Source organism: Pelophylax lessonae (assembly GCF_965119305.1).
Source record: "Pelophylax lessonae genome assembly, chromosome: 11".
Lineage (NCBI taxonomy): Eukaryota > Metazoa > Chordata > Amphibia > Anura > Ranidae > Pelophylax > Pelophylax lessonae.
In genome coordinates, this window is record NC_138778.1 from 102,345,532 (window position 1) to 102,351,338 (window position 5,807).

Here is a 5,807-nt window from a genome sequence, read left to right on the forward strand (position 1 = left end):
AATGCCCCGTACACACGTGCAGATTATCTGCAGACTTACCTTTTCTATGTAGTGCAAGGGCCTGCCGGATTGCATACAAATTGAAAGTGTTTAGGTTTGACCTCATATTATATGGTTTTGGTAAGTCTGCAGATAATCTGCACGTGTGTATGGGGCAAAAAAGGACACCACTTTGTCTGCCTGGGATGAGTCAGATACCACAAAGCAGGGGAGCAGACTGGACCTAGGGGAGAAGTGATGCCTCCTGGGTCAGCGTGAGGTTCCTTCCAAGCATCCATGGCCATTCGGGTACATCCTGTCTGAGAGGGGATCCCACGTGCATCTCCAGAGGTACCTGTACTGACGGCGTGAAGTGTTCCAGTTGTGAGGTAGCCAGGACATGTCGCTTGGCCTTGACCGCAGGATTGGTGAGCTGGCACTTGCCCATTTGCAGGAAACAAGAACACTGCATTCAGATAATGTTACCAATTTGCTCACACTTGCCAGAACCTGGCTCATGCTTACCCCTTGTTAAGCAGTCACAGCGTTCGCCTTGTTACCCGAATATTGCCAGCACACTGCATTTACACTCTGCCAAACAGGATATCTAAGTGCACCAACTAAAGTGGCTAGCTGAAGGTTCAAGGCTTTCTTCTCCATTGGGACGGAAGTTACTGGGACCATATAGGCACACACCCAGGGTTTCGCATATATAGTGTATGAGCGGGATCATTTGAACTTGGGAGTTACATTATTAAATGCTGCATTAGGTACAGTGTTATGGTTTTCTGGGCCTGTGGTGTCAGGGGACAGAAGAGAGGCCTGACATAAGAAAGGGTCATTCTTCTGCTCTTCTCCTACCTGGACTCATAGAGCCCAATTTAAATAGAACGGTGACCAATCCCTTATAGTGCTTTCCATCTTCTGATCTCTCATTGTTAAAGTGTTTGCCTCTGCTCTCGGGGTTATTCATTGTTGAAGAATCCCCTGAAAGCAGCCTGACGGTACCATTGAGTTATATTGTTCTTGATCCTCAGTCATTACTATACAGGTAATTTACTTGAGATATACTTCCCTCCTGTTCAGATATACTGCTACTGTTTGTTGCCATTATAAAGAAACTTCACAGTATAGACTATATCTGTGTTTTATGCTAACGTGTGTCTTTTATTGGTGGTGTTGGCACCAACAATTACTCCAGTTGTGCCAGAGGGGCTGAGACTGTTCTTGGGGTTGAGAGGCAGAGTACACAGGGCCAGGACAAGGGGTGGGCAGGAGGGCGGTTTCCCTGGGTGCAATGGTTTATTGCAGGGATGGGGGTGCTCCTTGATCCTAACCCTAAGGGAAGGAGGGGGCGCTATTTGGCATCCTTGCCCTGGGCGCTGGATGACCTTGTCCCGGCACTGAGAGTACAGAACCAAATATACTCAAGAGGCTCCTACAGGGTTAGCGCTACAAAAGGTACAGAGCTATCATAAAATCACATCAACATGGATAGCCGTTCAAAGAAGACACATATATAAAGTATGTATGTGTAAAAAACTGAACACATATCCAAACTCAAAAGGTGTATCAATGTGGATCTACCATTTCCTCTTAGTGCTAACATTGATAAGACATATACAGCAGTCTCTATGCACAATTACAAGTCCCAAAGTAAGTGACCATATAAATATTGTCATATGCCTGTCTGGTTTTGAACCTGAGACCTTCCAGTTTTGTGCTTCAGCTCTATCCACTTTGCCAATGCAGGGTCTAATGCCTCGTACACACGCAACGATTATCGGCCGACCGATCGGCCGACTTTTGTCCAGTGTTGTTGTGTTGGTTGAAATGTGCTCTAGACTGCACACAAATTTTCTCGGCCAACAAAAATCTACTTCAGAAGTGATGTCATGTGCTGGTTAACTTTCCGTGTGTTTTTTCTTCTCTGAGCATGCCCAGTCTTGCTCATCTGCTGTTTGTCGGCCGAATTCTGTACTGACTGACAAACAATCGGCCGTTCTGTTGACGGCCAACAAAAATTTTATAGCATGCACACCAGATTTTGTTCGGCCGAAAAGTCACAGTCGGTTGTCGGAAGCATCATACTAACAAGCCGACAATCAGCCGATCGGACGTTGGCCGAAAATTCACGGCCAACAATCGTTGCGTGTGTACGAGGCATTAAGCCCCGTACACATGTAGCGATTGTCGGCCGTAAATATTCGGCCGCCGAACGATCGGCCGATTGTCGGCTTGTTAGTATGATGCTTCCCACAACCGACTCCGACTTTTCGGCCGTCGGGTGTGCAGGCATTAAAAATTTTGTTGGCCAACACCAGAACGGCCGATTTTTCGCCAGTCAGTACAGAATTCGGCTGACAAACAGCAGATTTGCAAGACTGGGCATGCTTAGAAAAGAAAAAACACAAGGAAAGTTAACCATCACATGACATCACTTCTGCAGTCGGCTGTTGTTGGCCGACAAAATTCGTGTGCAGTCTTTAGCAGTTTTCAACAGACACGACAGCCCTGGACAAAAGACGGCCGATCGTTCGGCCGACGATCAGTACGTGTGTACGAGGCATTAGTCTCTGCAGCACATACTCTGCTTGGTGCTTCTATCCCTGGGACTTTTTAGCTCCACCTGACTTCCAGCTGCAGTAAATCTGTAATCAGCTCTTCTTGTAAGGCCTCATGGATACTGGAAAGCTAAAAACTGCTGTAAAAACACCAGACAAAATGTTTTAGCGGGTTCTTTTTGCCAGCATTTAGCAGTGTTTAGTCTAATGTGTAAGCTATGTTTATCAGCTGCAGCGGGTGTCCTTAACAACCAGTGAATAGCTGGTTGTTAAGAAACAATCTAGGAAGCCCGCCGCCGCCCTAACAACAGCTGAACTATTAGCTGTCAGCAGGCATTTACTGCTGACAATTGAATTTAAAAAAGCATTGTTGGCAATACAAAATGTAAAAAAAAAAACGGTTTGGGGTCCCCCCAAAATCCATACCAGACCCTTATCCAAGCATGCAGCCTGGCAGGCGAGGAAAGGGGGGGATGAATCTACATCCAGACTCCCGTAGACCTACTTTGACCTTTCAATCAGGTCGGCATTAAAAACTGACAGGCAGACCTAATTGGAAAGCTTGGGTTAAAGGTTCTTAAAGGGGAATGGTAAAAACACAGCTCAAATGCTTGTTTTTACTGCCCCTGCAAACAGAAATGTAAACTAGCATCTCGCTGTGCTTGCTTATGATCACCATCTCTATGATGATCACAGTCTCTAACACACAATACAGACATAAGTTAACAGTAGAGATGGCCTTGCGTTTCGCCCGGCGGTCGTTTCGCGGCGAACTTTGCCTGTTCGCTACCCTCCAAATTTTCGGACACATGGCATCGTTCGCAGCGGCCATATTTGTTTACATTGGGGAGAACTTTGACCCATGACACAGCCGTCAGGTGGAACAGGACAGCCAATTGAAACATTCCAGCACATGGACAGTCCCCCTACCCTATAAATAGACCTGACCTGGCGGCCATTTCACATTCTGCTTTCTGCCAGTGTAGGGAGAGGTCTGTTGTGCTCGTCAGGGAGAGTTTGCTAGACACATATAGTGCTGTGAAGATCCACAAAAGTCCTTTCCAGGGCTGGTATTTCGGTATAGGCCTTCTACAGTCTCTTTTCAGGTTAGGGACAGGTATCCTGTGGTTGCTTTAGGGGCAGTTAGAGATCAGCTGCAGTCACAAATCGCTCTGTCAATGTCCACAAAAGTCCTTCTCAGGGCTGGTATTTCGGTATAGGTCTAGTATCTTTAGAGCTTAGGGAGAGGTGTCCTGTGGTTGCTGTAGGGACAGTTAGATATCGGCTGCAGTCGCACAGAAATCACACAGAAATCGCTTTGTCAATGTCCACAAAAGTAATTTAAAATGCTTCAATGTCGTTTTAGGGTCTATTACAGTCTCTTTAACACAAGGGCCAGGTATCCTGTGGTTGCTTTAGGGACAGTTAGATATCGGCTGCAGTCGCACAGAAATCGCTTGGTCAATGTCCACAAAAGTCATTTAAAATGCTCCAATGTGTTTTAGGGTCTATTACAGTCTCTTTAACACGAGGGCCAGGTATCCTTGGTTGCTTTAGGGACAGTTAGATATCGGCTGCAGTCGCACAGAAATCGCTTTGTTAATGTCCACAAAAGTCATTTAAAATGCTCCAATGTCGTTTTAGGGTCTATTACAGTCTCTTTAACATGAGGGTGAGGTATCCTGTGGTTGCTTTAGGGGCAGTTAGATATCGGCTGCAGTCGCACAGAAATCGCTTTGTTAATGTCCACAAAAGTCATTTAAAATGCTCCAATGTCGTTTTAGGGTCTATTACAGTCTCTTTAACATGAGGGTGAGGTATCCTGTGGTTGCTTTAGGGGCAGTTAGATATCGGCTGCAGTCGCACAGAAATCGCTTTGTCAATGTCCACAAAAGTCATGTAAAGGGCTGCAAATTTTTTGGTATTGCTGTGCAGTGCACTAAAAAGGGGTGGGGGTGGGGGAGGGGGTTAATCCACAGTATAATATACTTTGTAAAAAGCATATTATAGTGTACTAGTACAATTATTGTGCACTGTGCAGCATTGTGACAGGTGTGGTGGTGAGACTGAGCGTTTCTGCAGCACCACTACACACAGTGACAAAAGCACTTATAATGTATTATAACTGGTGTGATAGACCATTTGCCCCCCCCCCCCCCCCCCACCGCCACATATTGAAGTGGGGTGTTATCTGAGTAAACTTTTTCAAGTGTATTTGTGTCATGCAACAATATTGCCTAGTTTGCTGAGTGAAGTCTGGTAGACACTGCGCCAAACTCACTGGCCAATTTTTTGAACTGGTGTGCTACACCAATGCCACATATTGAAGTGGGGTGTTATTTAACAGTATAATTTTCTAAGAGTGTATTTTAGTCCTGCAAATATTTGGCCTCTTCTGCTGTGTTAACTCTGCTACACAAAGTGACAACAGATACTGGCCAATTATTTGTAGAACTGGTGTAATAAACCTGTGCCCCCTCCCCCCCCCCCCAATGCCACATATTGAAGTGGGGTGTTCTCTGAGTAAGCTTTTTCAAGTGTATTTGTGTCATGCAACAATATTGCCTAGTTCGCTGAGTGAAGTCTGGTCCACACAGCGCCAAACTCACTGGCCAATTTTTTGAACTGGTGTGCTACACCAATGCTCCCCCCCAATGCCACATATTGAAGTGGGGTGTTATTTAACAGTATAAATTTCTAAGAGTGTATTTTAGTCCTGCAAACATTTGGCCTCTTTTGCTGTGTTAACTCTGCTACACACAGTGACAACAGTTACTGGCCAATTATTTGTAGAACTAGTGTAATAAACCTGTGCCCCCCCCCCCCCCCAATGCCACATTTTGAATTGAGGTGTTATTTAACAGTATACTTTTCTAAGATTGTATTTTAGTCCTGCAAACATTTGGCCTCTTTTGCTTTGTTAACTCTGCTACACACAGTGACAACAGTTACTGGCCAATTATTTGTAGAACTGGCGGACTTTTTGGAGCCTATACAGGCTGACACTTACGGTACTATGAACGCCTACCATACCTCTAGCCATCAAAAACAAAGTTTTTTTGCTGTCAGTTCAAACCATGTGAGCTAATTTTTGGAGCCTATACAGGCCGACACTTACGGTTCTGTGTACTGTGAACGCCTACCATTCCTCTAGCCATCAAAAACTATGTTTTTTGCTGTCAGTTCAAACCCTGTGAGCTAATTTTTGGAGCCTATACAGGCCGACACTTCTGTATACTGTGTGAATGCCTAATGTACCTTCAG